The sequence below is a fragment of the Camelina sativa genome, chromosome 15 (assembly GCF_000633955.1).
Source record: "Camelina sativa cultivar DH55 chromosome 15, Cs, whole genome shotgun sequence".
Lineage (NCBI taxonomy): Eukaryota > Viridiplantae > Streptophyta > Magnoliopsida > Brassicales > Brassicaceae > Camelina > Camelina sativa.
The window spans coordinates 29,492,061-29,492,979 of NC_025699.1; positions in this window are offsets into that span (position 1 = coordinate 29,492,061).

Below are 919 nucleotides of genomic sequence, written 5' to 3' on the forward strand. Positions count from 1 at the left end.
CAGGAGGAGGGCAGAGCTGAGGTTCTCTCTATGGTGGAGAAGGTTGGACACAAGGTTATCTCTCCAAGGAAAGAAGGTGGAGGAGGTTGGACACAAATTTATCTCCCCAAGGGAGGAATGCGGAGCCAAGGTTCTCTCAGATTCTTTCCATAAGGGATGAGGACGGAGTCGAGGTTTTCTCCATGGTGGTCATACATTATTGCGATGATACATCATTGATTAGTATATTATGTAATATGTTTTTTATTCAAAATGTTTTTTGAGCCAACAATTTTAGTAAGAAGTGAAAGTAAAATAGTTGGCTTAATGTGTTCATATAGACTTTTTCTAGGTGGTGATAAAGAATATATTTGTAATATAAAGTATATTTTGATGTAAAAAATCAATACTTTTAACAGTAACATACATAAAAGATTTGTAAATGGATGTAAATCAGTGTATTATAACCAAAAAAGAAAATTTAAATACGTACAACAAATTTTAATAGATTTTTGTTAAATTTAATTTAATTTATAAAATTTAAACCCGTACATCGGGTGGATCCTCATCTAGTTATATATAAATTTGTTGTTATGGATTTGTAATTATTATATATGAATAAAAAAAGAAAAAAAGCAATTAATGCAAATCAACCAATAAGAAGAAACCAAAACTTTACTTTTATATATATATGATTTTTCCGATACCTAATCAACCAGCAATCTTCAATATTACTAAATTTACTCAGAGAGAGAGGTTGAGTTTACTGGTTTCTTACCTTCCCAATTGATTTTGATCCCCAAACTCTCATCATATTTTTTGGATTGTTAGGGTTTGCTCCTGCTTAGTTCCTTTTTTCTTCTTCTTTTTGACCTAGTAAGATGATGACACTGGAAAGAAAAAAGCTCTCTTCGATTCTTTTTTTTTTTTTTTTTTTTTT